We start from the raw sequence: 16,860 nt of genomic DNA, 5'->3' as shown, positions 1-16,860 counted from the left end.
GAGAAAGTCAAATACCATATTATCTCAGTCATAAGTAGAAGATAAAAACAAGAACAAATAAACACATAGAAACAGAGATTGGATTGGTGGTTACCAGAGGGGAAGAGGGGAGGCAGGAGGGCAAAAGGGGTGATGAGGCACATGTGTGTGGTGAGGGATTGTAATTAGTCTTTGGGTGGTGAACGTGATGTAATCTACACAGAAGTAGAAATATAATGATATACTCCTGAAATTTATATAATGTTATAAACCAATGTTACCACAATAACAAATAAATTAATTAAAAAAATAAAAAACAAAGAGCAAAGAGATCTGCTCTTTGAAAAACAACTTTAAGAAAATGAAAAGACAAGCCACAGACTGAGAGAAAGTATTTGTAAATCACATCTGATAAAGGACTAGTATATAGAACATGTAAAGAACTCTCAAAACTCATAGCATGGAAACAAACAAGTCAACTAAAAAGTGGGAAAAAGATATGAATTGACATCTTTCCAAGGAAGTTATACAAATGCCAAATAAACACATGAAAAGATGCTCAACATCATTAGCCATTAGGGAAATGCAAATTAAAACCACAATGAGATATCATTACACACCTATTAGAATGGCTAAAATTAAAAAGAGCACACTAAATGTTGGCATGGATGTGGAAGAACTGGAACTCTTATCCTGCTGGCAGAAATGTAAAATTGGTACGTCCACCTTGGGAAATGGTATGGCAGTTTCTTAAAATGTTAAACACACCTGCCATGTAATCCAGCCACTCCACTCCTAGATTTTACTGAAGAGAAATGAAAGCATATGCCCACTCAAGAATTTGTACATGAATGTTCAAACAACTTTATTTGTAGTAGCCAAAACCAAGAAACAACCCAAATAACTCATAAATGGATGAATCGAACAAATTGTGGTATATCCACAATGAAATACTACTCAGCAATAAAAGGAAATGAATTATTGATATGTGCAATATTGTAGATGAGCCTCAAAATAACTATTGGATTTGTTATTTTGTATACATATTGTATCATTCCTTTTATATAAAATTCTAGAAAAATGCAAATTAATATATGGTGACAGAAAGCAGATCAGTTATTGACTGGACATGGGGTGAGGTGGGGTGGGGGGCAAACAACAAGAGAGAGGGACTACACTACAAAGGGGCATGAGGAAACTTGGGGATGAGATGATCCTGATTGTGGTGGTGGTTTCATGGGTGTATATGTCAGAACTTATCAAATTGTATACTATTATATATGCAGTTTATAGTATGCCAATTATACTTCAATATAGCTATTTTTTAAAACTACATTGAGACATTTATCCTGTTTGCGATCATTGTCATTTGCCTGTATGCAGAAGGGTCCTATTTAATCTTCTCATTTCTGTACACTTAGTTGCAAAGAAATAAACTTTCTGAATATTAGCTATTTACTGATGCTGCTTTGCTGGTGACTTTTCAGTGTCAATGGTGGTGAAATTGTTTACTAACTTTTGAAAGAGTCCCAAATTAAACTTGCCTGAGAAAATTTTGGAACACTAGAGAAAGAAAAATATTACAAGTAAAGAAGTCTAACCGTTCTTAGGGATTCAGAATATGGACTGAAAAAAGAAATGGTTCTTGCCCTCAATAAACTGTGTGGAAGAGACAGACTAATATAGTCTTACTAATTATACTACAATATGCAAAGTGCTTTACTAGTAAGATTAACTAGCTGAAAAAGCTCTGAGCAAGTTATTGAACCTCTTGGTGTTTCATCTAAAGTGAGGATAATACCACCTAGAATTGTTGGGAGGACTAACTGAAGTAGGGTATATAAATGCTTAACACATCGTCTCACATGTAGCAATTTCTCAGTAAATGTTAGCTATTATTTTATTGATAATATTTCTCATTGGGGAGAAGTAACTCCCAACATTGTGGAAGCTAGATTAGAGGGGAATGAGGTTAGGGACTGAGACATAAACTAGGAGAGAATTGTAATCGTTTTGGTGAGAGAGGGTGAGGGTTTAAATTGTAGCTGTAGCAGTGTGCATAATGATAAGAAGGCTGAACTGTGGAGATGCAGTTCACTAGAGGTGAAGGGAGCTGGTAACCAACTGGATGTGGTGGGTGACAGAGAAGACTCCAGATCTTCTTAAAAGTAGTTCCTTTTGGAGGCTCTGCTTTTAATTTTACGATGCTTCTGTTGCGCAAAATATTTTTGGAACGCTTTTCTTTAAGAACCTGAGGTACAATTTTGTGAACATCCTTAATCATGATATATTAAATAGTTTAGGATTGGTTGTGGTTGAGAGAAAACCCCAAATAACAATGGCTTAATAAAGATAGAAGTTTATTTTTCTCCTACATATGAGTTTGAGTAGGCTTGTCAAGAGCCAGTAGAGCTCTCCATGGTGGCAGGGAACTAGGTATTTGGACTTCGTGGTCCAAGAGGGATCCTAGGCAACAGAATGAAGTGGGAGATAAAGGAGAGAGAAAGTGCATCTCCTAGCTCCATTTCTTAAGGAAGAGTACTGGAAGCTGCCACATAACACTTCTGCCTACATCCTATTTGCCAGTAAGACTAAGACAGGATGGGGAAATTTAATTGTCATCCTGAGTGCCTATGTTACCATAAAAATTCTAATACTGTGGATGAAGGGAAGAAGAGGCGTTGTTTTACAGTCTCTTTCTCATACACAGGCTGCATATCTTTATATATTATGGATGGTTCTGAATTTTAGAAACAACTGAAAGCTATCTAGAGTAAATCTGATTTTAAAAAGTAGGTTGTTAAACTTTGACAAATTCTGTTTTGATTGTTCCATGACAGGTTACAGTTCATACTAGCTAATATACCTGCATAAAATAGTATTTTTCATTTCTTATTCCATTGTACTCAACAGTTGTTTCATTATTTAGGTGTATAAAGTAGATGGGAGCCAGACAATGGAGGAGCTGGAATAATGTGCTATCTGAGTTCCTACTCAATGGGGAATCATCACAGATTTTTAAGGAGGCATGATGTAAAAAGATCTGAGACAACAACTGAAGGCATAATAGATATCCTTTGCTTGTGTTCTTGGAGCGTTCTGTTCATACTACTATCATTGTACTTGTTATGGTGCAATTATTTGTCTAATTATTAGTTTTCAAATTGATCTCCTGGGTGAGCTAGGAAAATCTTGTGAGTTCTCAATCTTCTTTGGCTCTCCAGAGCCTAGCACATGCTTAGAACATAGACGGCACTAAAGGCTTGTTTGTGGAATGAATGAAAAGGTGGCTCAGAGAGATGCCAGCTTGGAGGCAGGGAGATCAGGGAGGAGGTTGTGGAGCAGTGCATGAGACAGGCAGTGGGAGCCTGAAGCGGCACAGAGGCGGCAGGGATGGATATGAGAGAGCAGAGATGAAATTAACAGACTCAGTGACTTCAAGGGGAGCACAACAAAAATGACTGATTTAATTAATATTTTAAAATTAAAAATATAAATAAATTGTAAACTTTACATTTATAAAACATTTGATCTAGTTTTTAAAAAAGGTATTTTTAAATAAATCTTTAATAAAATATTTAAATTATTATTTTAAGTTAATAAGCAGGTCTTAGGATCTCATTTGTAATACATGGCGTTAGGAATGAAGCAAATCACATTTTTGATAATAGAAACTGACAAATGAATGCCTGAAGGAAAGAATTAGAATTGCTCAAGAAGTGCTTCTTTTTTTTTTTTTATTGAGTTATTGATAGGTTACAATCTTGTGAAATTTCAATTGTATATTAATGTTTGTCAGTCATGTTGTAGGTGCACCACTTCACCCTTTGTGCCCACCCCCCACCCCACCTTTCCCCTGGTATCCACTAAACTGTTCTTGGTCCATAGTTTTAAATTCTTCATATGAGTGGAGTCATACACAGATTATCTTTCTCTTGCTGGCTTATTTCACTTAACATAATTCTCTCAAGGTCCATCCATGTTATTGCAAATGGAATGATTTTGTTCTGTTTTGCAGCTGAGTAGTATTCCATTGTATATAGGTACCACATCTTCTTTATCCATTTGTCTGTTGATGGGCACTTAGGTTGCTTCCATGTCTTGGCTATTGTAAACAGTGCTGCAATAAACATTGGGGTGCACAGGACTTTTGGGATTGCTGACTTCAGGCTCTTTGGATAAATACCCAGTAGTGGGATGGCTGGATCGTATGGTAGTTCCATTTTTAGTTTTTTGAGGACTCTCCATCCTGTTTTCCATAGTGGCTGCACCAGTTTGCATTCCCACCAGCAGTGTATGAGGGTTCCTTTTTCTCCGCAACCTCTCCAACATTTGTTGCTATTAGTTTTAGATATTTTTGTCATTCTAACGGGTGTAAGGTGATATCTTAGTGTAGTTTTGATTTGCATTTCCCTGATGATCAGCGATGATGAGCATCTTTTCATGTGCCTATTGGCCATCAGTATATCTTCTTTGGAGAAATGTCTGTTCATGTCTCCAGCCCATTTTTTGATTGGGTTGTTTGATGTTTTGTGATTGAGTTGCGAGAGTTCTTTATATATTAAGGATATTCAGCCTTTGTCAGATATATGACTTGCAAATATTTTTTCCCAGATAGTGGGTTGTTTTTTTGTTTCAATCCTGTTTTCACTTGCCTTGAAAAAGCTCTTTAATCTGATGAAGTCCCATTTGTTTATTCTTTCTATTGTTTCCCTTCTCTGAGAAGGCATGGTGTCCGAAAAGATCCTTTTAATACTGATGTCAAAGAGTGTACTTCCTACGTTTTCTTCCAGAAGCCTTATGGTTTCAGGTCTCACCTTTAGGTCTTTGATCCATTTTGAGTTTATTTTGGTGAATGGTGAAAAGGAATGGTCAATTTTCATTCTTTTACATGTGGCTTTCCAGTTTTCCCAGCACCATTTGTTGAAAAGACTTTCTTTTCTCCATTGTATGCCCTCAGCTCCTTTGTCAAAGATTAGCTGTCCATAGATGTGTGGTTTTATTTCTGGGCTTTCAATTCTGTTCCATTGATCTGTGCACCTGTTTTTGTACCAGTACCATGCTGTTTTGATTACTGTAGCTTTGTAGTATGTTTTGAAGGCAGGGATTGTGATGCCTCCCGTTTTGTTCTTTTTTCTCAGGATTGCTTTAGAAATTTGGGGCCTTACAAGGCCTTTCTGAGAGAATTGGATGACGACATAAGGAGATGGAAAGACATTCCATGTACATGGATTGGAAGAATAAACATAGTTAAAATGTCCATTCTACCTAAAGCAATCTACAGGTTCAACGCCATCCCAATCAGAATCCCAATGACATTCTTTACAGAATTAGAACAAAGAATCCTAAAATTCATATGGGGCAACAAAAGACCCCGAATTGCTAAAGAAGTGCTTCTTTTTTTAAAAAAACTACTCCTTTAGAATTTCTAAGTGAAAAGTTTCTTTCATGTAAGGAAGTAGGAAGAGGAGAGAATCTAATCCTGGAGTGTAGCACAAAATAAAACATTTCAAATCATTTCATTATCAACTGATGAGTTCTTTTAACTAGTTACTTCACTGCTTTTCTTTAGAGAGAATTCGCTAATTAATATTACAACTAAATAGCTGTAGTTGATTCTAAGCAGTTTTAGTTTAATAATGCTGCAATTTTTTTAAGGACCTCTCTCCACACTACTCAGACTGAGCAACTGATTTCTCTTTAGAGTTTTTTGGAACTGCCTCAACAAACCCAGTGTCAGACTGCCCGGTATTTAGCAATTCCTGTCCTCCACGGTGGGAAGATGGCAATCATCCTATTAGAATTGTTTAGGTTGAAAATTATGTAACAACTTTAGCAAGCGTGTTTTTTTGGGAAATGGAACAATATTTTAAAGAATAGAGTGTTCACGTGTAGGAAATGCACATCCTCTACTGAGTTCTCTTGCAGAGTCAGCAACAGGGGGAAAATGCATCATATAAAATTTCTGGATTTCTGGAAAATCCTTTTACCCATCTTTTCTTCAAAGTCTTCAAACTACCTCACAGTAGTTGCACATACCCCTCCCCTACCCCCACTCTCATTTTTCGTCTTTTCCCTAAATCCCGGCCTGTGCTGGCTCTCCTGTGTTGCTTACCCCTTCCAAAAGTCATCCCTCTTGCCCTCCTATCTCTTCTTTGCTTTATTTGCCATTAGAAAAAAATAATCAGTTTAAGCCTTGTTCTTTCTGCTGACTTTCCTCTCTACCCATTTTTCTGATCAGCACAAGTAAGGCCAGGAACCAAGGAATAAACCCAGTCTCCTCTCTAGATGAGACGACTGAACACACTCCCTTATAGGACACATTGTAAAGCAAAATGCGTGTGGCCCAAAGCAAGCAGATATTAATGTTCTTTTCTGCTAGGAATTATAGAGTTCATTCGTGGTACTATTATTCTTTTTAAAAAGTTAAATGATTTTAATGTTGAGAATAAAATCACATATTCCAAGCCATCTGTGCTAATTTGATTTTGTTTTTAAGATGTATTGAACACTGGAATACACAGATTTCAAAGGGTTGACTTTAATATATAATTATATATAAATACCCATCATGATTTTAAATCATGAATTTTTAAAAATCCATAATTATAAATGATTTTAAAAACACTTTCCCTTTCTCTTTAGATGAGGAATCTTCAAAACAAACTTCTCATAAAAATAATTGCATCGTAAGAGTTGAAGTCTTACCTAGAAAGCTGCAAAGAAAAGTATGCCCAATAGTCATCTCTGATAATGTCCCTGAAATATGATATCAAGGACCCAGAGGAACATATTGCGTCTCTAACCAGAATTGTCTTTAAAAACACCAGTCAACATTCAAAGTCTTGAAAAAGGCAAATAGGATTTAATGGCATGAATTATAGAACCCAGGGAATTTTCTAATTTCAAACATGTCTCTTGTCATAGACTTGCAAATAACATGTGAACTCCATACTCTTGAATGATTCACAGAGTTTAAATCTTACAGAATTTCAATTACTGCTTAATCTAACATTGCTACAATTTTTCATTCTAAGACTTGTCATTATTTTGTCAGTGTATATAGGGAGGAGATGTTTGATCATATGCTTTTGTTGACAGCAGGGGAAAACATACTCATTAATTTTCCCTTTTATAATAAAGGTAATATTTAAGAAGGTCACAAAATAGGAAAAGCTTTTCTATTGGGATTTAAGTTCTGGTGTAGAACATTTCTATTCTGTGGTCTGTATGTTTACTATACGTTAGTCCAACCGATAGCTTTCATTTTCTTCTGGGGTTTGCGTTTCCTAAGTCACTTTCAAAAAGAAAACATATAGGGACCTGAAACTGAAGCAGGAGACAAAGTTTTACGAAACTACATGTTTAAACTCAATGGCTGGCAACAAGAGATCAATGTGTGTGTGTGTGTGTGTGTGTATTTGTTTTCCAGTTGTGCAGACACTATCTGACTTAAGATGGCTGAAAAGTTCAAGTGAAGAAGTAATTAAAAGCAATTCATTAACCATCGCCACAGCTGCTTGTATAACAGCTGACGAGGCACAGCAAACTCTTCAGCACAATTCTGATTAAGGCTACAGAGTGAGGCACTAGGGACCTGTGGTTTTTGTCCTTAGAGCTAAAGAGATGGGTGGCTGTGTAGTACACCATTATTTTTTTTCCTCACTATTTCATCATTCTACCAGTGTTGAAAGAGATGAGAGAAAGACTGGAAGGAGGTCCTGTGGAGTGGACTTGAGGAGACTCTGTACAAAGATTCTTTTGAGGCCGTGTGTGGCTTCCAGCCCCTTTAGCTGTCCTCTCCTTGCAGTGAGGGCTAATTTGACTGAGATTCTTAGGCCCAAGACTTCTTGTTCTGTAAGTTACTGAAAAAAGTGTGTTAAAATCCCCACTTACATTTATGGATTTTTCGATGTGTTTATTTGGTTCTGTCAACGTTTACTTTTTAATTTTGAAGCAATTTGCATACAAAATTAGGATTTTTTCTATTGAATTGCCCCCCTTATCATTATGAAATCTCACCCTTTATTTCATGTAATACTTCTTGCCTTACAGTTTACTTTGTCTGATATTAACATAGCTAAACCATATTTCTTTCAGTTGGTGTTTGCATGGTATATCTTTTTCCATTCATTATTTTCAACCTTTCTGTGTCATTATAGTTAAGCATACCTTTTATAAATAGCATATAGTTGAGTTTTTTTAATCCAATCTTACAATATTTGTCTTTTAATTGGAGTATTTAGGCTATTTACATTTAAAGTGAATTCTGATATAGTTGGATATAAGTCTACTAGACTGCTATTTGTTGTCTATTTTTCCCATTTTGTTCCTGTGATGGTTAATTTTATGGGTTAACTTAGCTGGGCGACAGTGCCCAAATATTTAGTCAAACATTATTCTGGATGTTTCTGTGAGGGTGTTTTTGGATGAGATTAACATTGATGAACTCTGAGTAAAGCAGACTGCCCTCCATAGTATAGGTGGGCCTTATCCAATCAGTTTAAGGCCTGAGTAGAACAAAAAACTGACCTCCCTTGAGGAAGATGGAATTCTACCAGACACCCTTTGGACTTGAACTGCAACACTGGTTCTTCCCTGGATCTCCAGCCTGCTGGTCCACCCTGCAGATTTTAGACTTGCCAGTTTCCATAATCAAGAGCCAATTTCTTAAAATAAATCTCTTTCTACATATATTCACACTTCGTATTGATTCTCTTTCTCTGGAGAACTCTAATCAAGTTCCTTAATTTTTCCCTTATCACTTTCTTTGAATTAATATTTTCGTTATTGTAATTTTCTTCTTCTGTATATTTTAATAATATACGTTTATTATCTTTAATGATTACCCTAGATCTAGAGTTAAAGAAATGCATGCTTGATTTATGATTGTTTACTTAAAATTAATGCTTTTATAGTTTCTCCCCCAAATTAAGAATCTTATGATAGTTTAACTCCATTTAACTACTCCACACTCACTGTACTATTTTTCTCATGTACTTACTTTTATGTATGTTATAAATCCCACCAGTCTTTATTATTATAGTAGTTATTAACTGATGGTACTTATTTCTGTTTCCCCATACACTTGCCTATTCCTATTCTGGTGCTTTTTATTCCTACCATTCTGTGCTTCTAAATGGGATCATTTTCCATCAACCTCAAGAATTTCAGAGCATTAAAGATGTCATTCTGTTATTTTCTGACTGTTTTAGTTTCTGTTGAAAAGTCAGCCATCAGTCTTATTGTTGTTTCTTTGAAGGTAATGTGTCTTTTTTTTCCTGTGGCTGCTTATAACTTTTCTCTTTCTTTAATTATAAACAATTTGACTATGATGTGCCTTGATATGGCTTTGTTTATACTTATCATGCTTGAGATTTGCAGAGTTTATTTAATCTGTGGATTGATGTCTGTCATCAGATTTGGCAAATTTTTAGTCATCATTTCATCAATTTTGTTGTCTTTCTCTTCTTAGTCTTGGTCTCTAATTACAAATATGTTAGATCTTTTGAGTGTGTACCACTTATCTCTAATGCAGTTTTTCAAATTCTTTTTTTGTGTCTGTGCTTCAGCTTGGGTTATTTATTTTGACTTGACTTCAAGTTAACTAGTCTTGGTGGCTGTAATTCTAAGGCAGAGGAGGCCATAGAAAACATGGAAATAGGGCTACAACTGTAAACTAACTTTAGAATAAAGAGATATTACCATTCTCTAGAAATTGGTATTCAAAGCAATATTCAAACATATAATTAGCTATTTGTGTATCTAAGCTGTTTGTATATATGATGACAAAACAAGTTTTCACATATTCTTTATCGCTATATAATTATTTCCAATCCCTTTTTCCTTCCTCAAATCCCAATTAAAGAATCCCATTCAGAAATTGTTGTCATAGAAGTACTTCAGTCCATGTGTAATGCCTTGATCATCACAATATCATCCTGGTACCCAGGCAGATATTTCTATCCAAATATCTGTTGAGAGGGTGGTTTCTGAAATGACATCCTTCATGGGACTATTTAGCTGACTGAACACCTGTTTTCATTAGAAATCCATTTTTACTATGTGTGTGTCTGTATTTTTTCAAGGGGCTATTTCTTTTTATTATTTTAGCTGACATTTGAAAGTTGTTTTAATTCTTTTGTATGTTGATACAGGATACATCTAGTTGAAAGAGAAAAGGCAGAACAAAAAGAAATATTTCTAGACCTGTTGGCAGATGCCAACAGGTTCACCCTCTATATGAACTGAAAGAAAAAGAAGATGCTGTGAACATTTTCAGATGAAGGTGAGAACAAATTTTGATCAATTTTTGAAGAAACAAGATTTTTGTAACCTTGTGTTACTTCACGAGATAATTGGTAAATGTTAAGTAGTTTGTTGGTCCTCTTCTTAATGGAAGCAGTACAGCACAGTTGCTGGAAGCCTTTCTGCCTTTCCAGAGTACAGAGAGAACATGCAAATAGAGCCTGAAGGTCTCTGTGATACTGAAGAGAAGGTATAGGGGTATAGGGCTGTGAGAGAGCTGAGAGTTGAGGTGATGGTTAGAGAATGACATACTGGAGTTTTAAATTTCTGGGGTGGAGCAATTCCTGCTGATGACAAAATCTAAGGTTGTTTCTGAATCTGAGTATGAGTGGTCAAAGTAGGGTAGAAGCAATCATGTGCTGGTAAACTGGTCCTCAAAAAAAGTGCCCCAATTTGTAGCATTTGTTGATTTTTGTGGTATAAATACTCCTACCATGGATGACTTCAAGCTACCAACATAATGTCATAGTGTGTGGAATTGGAAAGAGGTATGAACAATCAGCTCTCAGGAGCTGGAAAGAACTGGCTTCAATAACACATCACTGAATATAGGTGAAGCTCATTGGAATTAAATAGGCGAGTGAATCACAAAGATACTTTGGCTGTTGAAATCTAGGATTATGGCATGTGTCAAGTACAGAAGAAGAACGTGAGCCATGTCCCCAGATTTTCATTGGGTGAAGAAGAGTTGGGGAGTGGTCAGTAGATTCATAAGAATTCATAAGAAGAGTAGGTTTTAGAGAAGCCTATTGGTAGGGAGGAATATTGTCAGGGAAGTAATAGAAATGTTCCTCAAATGTTTTCAACTATAATAGCTTGTTTATGTAATCTCTATGTAAATCTACATGATCCAATGTATGTGTGGGGTTCTGTTTATAAAGGAATAATTCAGTACTCAAAAGTACTTGATAGTAATTCCAATCTTAGTTTGCCCCTTTCAAGCAACAAAGAGATCCAATATCCATAATTCACAGTAATACCTTCCATTTTCTTCACTTTTCTTACTATATCTCTCACATTCTAAAACCTTTTTCTCTCCTGTTAAAAGAAATTTTTCCACAGACATTTTATTCATCTAGTAGACTTTTATTCAGCCATTCACTAATCAGACAGCAGCCAGTCCAGCAGATATAAAGGAGCTCTGAGGAGCTGTACAAAATGAAAGACTTTTATAAGCAGAGGGAGCATGAACAGGGAAGATGTGCCAGGAAAAAGTGGATTGGTTATTGCAAAGTTACTTTCTCTATATGGAGCAAATGGAAGTCTTGAGCTGGGTCAGGTAACTTGTACTGAGCAGGCAAGTACTGATTAGTTGACCTAGACTTTTCTTTTCTGGGTGAGCCTAACATAGAAATTTAGTTAAGTTTTGGGTTGTGGACATTGGGTTTAGCATAAGTGACTCCATCTTGGGCCTAATCTGGTTACTTTAACACTCTTTCACCTTACTCTCAAGTCTCTTCAGAAACTCCCAGATCCAGAGCCTATACAGCCCAGAGCATTTCTTCCTCTTCTCTTTTTTTCTGCCTCTTTTCTCTAGATTCTTTATGATGCAAATTTCTTTTCTTTAATAATTTTCTCTCCTCTAATTTCACAGTTTTACTTGACTGAAGTCCAGAAACTGAACTTGCTTACTCAGAACCCAGAGTTTAATAAAAGGACAAGAGATCTTGGATGATGTGAGGTGGGAACAGAAGATACTGTTTTCTTTTGTTAAGTAACTGAGGATTTCATAGGTGGTTAAAAGTGATTTGTCAAGAGTAGACAAAGAATCAGAATTCTCATACATGGCTAGTAAGAGGTTAAATTGGTACAACTAGTTTGAAAATGTATTTGGCAGTGTTTTCTAAAACCAAATAGACACATACCTTATGACTGAGTGATTCCAATCCATTAAGAGTAGCATGGATAGATTATGGCATATTCATTCAATGGGACACTGTCAGCAATGAGAATGAATGAACTATTGCTACACATACAACACAGATGAGTCTTACATATATAGTATTTGACACAAGAAGCAAGTTTCAAAAAGTTGCAATTTCATTTTTGAAGCTGAAAAACTAGCAAAACTCAACTACAGTTTTGAAGTTAGGAGAATGATTTCCTTTGGGGGAGGTAGTGAAAGTGGTAAAGAGAAGAACTTCTTGGGTGCTGGTACTTGTTCTGGGTACTAGTTACATGAGTATATATACCCTGTGAAAATCCATCCAGCTGTAGAGTTATGATTTGTGTACTTTTCTTTATGTATGATATAATTCAATACAAAGTTTTTAAAAAGTGGACTTCATGTTTATAGTAATGGAAATCTAGATTATTGCACAAGCTCTTTTGCTAAAAAGATCTACATAGAAAAAGATAGATAAAATGGTAAAAGTCTCTTCTTAAAAGCATCAACGAAATGACAAAGCAGTAAGGAATTACCAGGTCAAAAATGAGGAGAAAATCTAGACAGGCTTTCTAGCTGAAAGCCATTTTTAAGCTCCTTTGCCTAGAAAGAATTTGCCTAGCCTAGACAAAAAGACGCTTAATTGACTTATGGGATAAAAGTGGCAAAAAAGAAGGCTCAGAACCTGTATAAGATGGAGTTTTTACCAAAAGACTTTCCCCAAATTCAGCTTGGTTGACCCAGAAGTAGATCAATGCTTATCTAGGATGCAATGTCAGCCCAGGTTCTAATGAAGAGTGCAGGATCATGTGCAGGGGTTTCTACTCCTAAGTGCAGGGCAGAGGTGGGAGATAGGGCTCCACCCACGGTGGGAAGTGAGAGGGGAGTCACTTTTTTGAGATGTTTGTCTTGAGTAGGGAAGCTTTGGTAAAAATACTTCTGTTCTTTTGAGATGCTTTTCCCCCCAGTCTTTTGGCTGAAGAAAGTGAGCTTTCCTTGGAGCTTTTTGGTCTGTGCCCATTGGTGTTTCCAGATTGAGTGACTCTCCTGTGCCCAGGTCCAGATATACTAGAGGCAAACAAAACCCCAGGAAACTCACCGCCCAAGGTTACTAACCAGTCTACCTTCTTTTCTTCATCTTTAGGGCTTCTGTGAGTTGCCTTATAAATTTCGTCCAGATTTGTTTGTTTGTTTGTCTTATAATTAGCAGGAAGAATGAAGTGGAGAGTGATGTCAGCATCATGGTGGAGTGAGCTGTTCCCTTGGTCTCTCCCTGCTAAGATACAACAAAAAGGACATTCATTAACCAACAGAGGATACCCACACAGAGCAATAGGATGTCTGAGAGATCCATGCAGCCGTAAGTCTGAAGTTTGGGGGTACTGCATCGATGGGAAGCAGTGGAAGGAGGTGAGCAGATATCCTCCCCCTCCCCAGTGGCAGCAATCTAGGTTGTGAGTCCATGTGCAGTGGCCAGTGTGTGACCCTTAAGTGGCGGCAGCAGGGCAGGGGACAGGCAGGCCTTCACATGAATGCTTTCACTTTATGACCTGCATCCCAGCATGTGGGGAACACTCCACACCAAGGTGGCTCAGCCACCACGTGGGCACCCCTACAAAGCCCAGCAGCTCAGGTGAGCCACCAGTGAGTGTGGAGCAGTCTTGCACATGTGAAAGAAAGCACTCCCACCTGCCTGGTGCACCAACTTGGCCAGTTGGCTGGGGCAGTGGATCCACACCAGAGTGCCTGAGCCTGTGTGTGTGACCCACCAGGCAGGGGCAGCCAGCAGTCAGATGCAGATGAGCCCTATCAGCACAGCTTCCAGTGGATGGGCACAACTTGCAGTGGACACAGCAGGTTGAGAACAGACAGCTCCTGCCCCTACCCCCCAAGTGTTGGCAGGTGGAATCTGTGACCAGAAACTACCATTATGTGCTGGCAAAGGTCCACTACATCAAACACCATGAAGAAATACATTAATACTCCAGATCAGAAGGAAAATGACAATCTCCAGAAACCAAGCCTAAAGTCACAGAAATTTACAATCTAAATGACAGAGAATTCAAAAGAGTTATAAAGAAACTCAATGAGTTACAAGAAAATTCAGAAAGACAATTCAGTGAACTCAGGAATAAAATTAATAAGCAGAAAGAATTCTCCACAAAAGAGATCAAAACTCTAAAAAAACCCAAACAGAAATGCCAGAGATGAAGAACACAATGAATGAGATGCAATACAATACAATCTAGAAACCTTCAAAAACAGAACTGACATTATAGAGGACAAAATTAGTACTTTGGAGGACAGAAATATAGAAAGGCTTCAGGTGGAGGAGGAGAGAGAACTAAGACTTAAAAAAAATGAAAAAATTATCTGAGAAATATCTGACTCAATTAGGAAATGCAACATAAGGATTATAGGTATTCAAGAGGGAGAAGAAAGGGAGAAAGGAGCAGAGAACTTGTTCAAAGAAATAATAGCTGAGAACTTCCCAAATCTATGGAAGGGACTGGAATTACAGTAAACAAAGCCAGTATAACTCCTAATTAAATCAATGCACAAAGACCTTCTCCAAGGCATATAGTAGTAAAACTGGAAAACGTAAATGACAAAGCAAACATATTAAGGGCAGCAAGGCAGAAGAGAATAATCTACAAAGGAACCCCTATGAGGCTTTCAGCAGGTTTCTCAGTGGAAACCTTATAGGTTAGGAGAGAGTGGAATGATATATTCAAAATACTGAAAGACAAAAACTTTCAGCCAAGAATACTCTATCCAGTGAAACTATCCTTCAGATATGATGGAGAAATAAAGACTTTCCCAGATAAACAGAAGCTGAGGGAGTTCATCACCACAAGACCCCCCACCCCTATAAGAAATGATCAAGAATGCCCTCACACCTGAAATGAAAAGGAAACGGTTTACAAAGCCTTGAGCAAGGAGATAGACAGACAAAATCAGAAAATTGCAGCTCTATCAGAATAGGTTAGCAAACACTTAATTGTAACATTAAAGACAAAGGGAAGGAAAGCATCAAAAATAACTATAAACACTTCATTTTAACCACAGACTCACAACACAAAATGTAATAATTTGTGACAAAAATATCTTAGATGGGGAAGAGGAAAGAGGTGGAACTTGCTTAGGCTAATGGAGATAAGAGACTATCAGAAAATGGACTGTCTCATCTATGAGAGCTTTTATACAAAACCCATGGTAAACGCTAAAGAAAAAATCAGAACAGAGACACAAATGGTAAATAAGGAGAAAACTGAAAACCATCACAGAAAACCACCAAACTGAAATGGCAGTCAGAAATACATGGGAGGAGAAACAAAGGAAATGTGGAACAACTGGAAAACAAAAGATAAAGTGGCAATATTAAGCCCTCATATGTCAATAAGCACTCTAAATGTAAATGGATTGAATTCTCCAATCAAAAGACATAGAGTGGTGGGATGGATTAAGAAACAAGACCCAACAATATGCTGCCTCCAGGAGACACATCTCAGTTCTAAAGACAAACACAGACTTAGGGTGAATGGATGGAAGACAATACTACAAGCAAATGGCACACAAAAGAAAGAAGGTGTTGCCATACTTATATCAGACAAACCAGACTTCAAGATAAAAAAAGACAATGAGAGACAAAGGGGCAGTATATAATGATAAAAGGGACTTTCCACCAGGAGGACATAGCACTTATGAATACATATGCACCTAAAACAGGAGCACCAAATACATAAAGCAACTATTAGCAGACCAAAAAGGAGATCTTAACAGCAACACAATAATAGTAGGAGACCTCAATAACCCACTTACATCAATGGATAGATCACCCAACAAAAAGTCAACAAGGAAACAGTGGAATTAAATGAAAAACTAGAGCAGATGGACTTAATAGATAGATAAAAAGAACACTCCATCAAAAAACAGCAGAACACAGGAGGGGGCGGAGCAAAATGGTGGGGTGAGCTGACCTGGGATTCTCTCCCCTCCAAAATACAACAAAAGATTGGAAGAACTGAATTTCAGAGAATAAACATAATGCCAGCTTGTTAGAGACCTACAATACCAAGAAGGCAGAGATCATAAACCTAGCTTTACACCTTCGGAGGCACTGGAACGGTAGGAGAAAACATTGCTCCCTCCCCTAGAGTCTGCGATCGCTGCGGCGCCGGTCAGGAAGGAGCGGGGGAGGGGCCACGCAACGGGGGGATCATCCAGGACTCCTGCTGCTGATTCAGTGGAGACCTGCTGACGGGGGGGGGGGGGGGGGCGGGGGGGGGCGGGGAGAAGCTTCCGTCCTCAGGGACCCCATAAATCAAGGGCCTTGGGAGACCAGAGAACAGAACTGATCTGAACCCAGACCGCTGCGTGTGAGTAACAGCCCCTCCCCCCCAGCAAAGCCAGGGGGCGCCGCCATCTTGCCCCAAGGCGGAGAGCTCATAACACGTGGCTCTTTACCCCCATCTAGTGGCGACAGGCTGTAACTGCAACTGAATTCTGCCACCATGAGGAAAAAACACTCCTCTACCAACCAGCAATTTATGAAAGCCCCAGACCAGAGGGAAAACAATAAAAACACAGAATTAAGTCCTGAGGACTTGGAATTAGGTAAACTAAGTGATAATGAATTCAGAGCAGCTATAATCAAAAAACTCAATGAGACAGAGAGAAAGATAGAG

At 37.7% G+C, this 16,860-nt stretch overlaps 1 protein-coding gene across 2 annotated transcripts in view; it reads left to right on the top strand.

Annotated features, from left to right (window-relative positions):
* The window catches only part of ESR2 (estrogen receptor 2), a 135,470-nt gene that overhangs the window by 7,923 nt on the left and 110,687 nt on the right, over positions 1-16,860 (top strand). Inside the window, exons 2-4 of one of the 2 annotated variants that reach the window (XM_070249126.1) lie at positions 10,137-10,267; positions 11,882-11,968; positions 13,380-13,532. The gene's annotated coding sequence lies outside the window, so the exon portion shown is untranslated. Of the gene's footprint in view, positions 1-10,136; positions 10,268-11,881; positions 11,969-13,379; positions 13,583-16,860 lie in introns of both variants that reach the window. The other variant, XM_070249127.1, reaches the window with a different exon arrangement.

The sequence above is a fragment of the Equus caballus genome, chromosome 24 (assembly GCF_041296265.1).
Source record: "Equus caballus isolate H_3958 breed thoroughbred chromosome 24, TB-T2T, whole genome shotgun sequence".
NCBI classification, from domain to species: Eukaryota; Metazoa; Chordata; class Mammalia; order Perissodactyla; family Equidae; genus Equus; species Equus caballus.
The sequence above is the reverse complement of the archived record's forward strand: the minus strand, read 5'-3'. Positions and strand labels throughout refer to the sequence as shown.